Genomic DNA, 398 nt, shown 5'->3' on the forward strand with positions numbered 1-398 from the left:
GAACGACATTGGGGTAAGTGATTAATGACAACATTTTCATTTTGGGGTGGAGTAACCTTTGAAAATATTTATTTGAAGTGCTTCCTGCAATTTTAAGTTAATAAACATATTCACACATTCACAGTTCATTGATGTTGGTTAATGGTGACATGCAGGTCAAATGAGATATCTTTTTTTTATAGTAAGTTCCCTAACACCCCCCCCCCCCCCCTAAACTGCGAGTTAAAGTCCAATTTTGAGGGCGAAAAAAGACTGATATGTTCTCAGAATTGCGAGTTTATGTCTCGCAATTGCGAGTTTATATCTCTCAATTATAACTTTTTAACTCGCAATTGCGAGTTTATATCATGCAATTCTGAGAAAAAAAGTCAGAATTGCGAGTTTGTATCACGCAATTA

The sequence above is a fragment of the Sinocyclocheilus rhinocerous genome, unplaced genomic scaffold (assembly GCF_001515625.1).
Source record: "Sinocyclocheilus rhinocerous isolate Xijiao unplaced genomic scaffold, SAMN03320098_v1.1 scaffold357, whole genome shotgun sequence".
NCBI lineage: Eukaryota > Metazoa > Chordata > Actinopteri > Cypriniformes > Cyprinidae > Sinocyclocheilus > Sinocyclocheilus rhinocerous.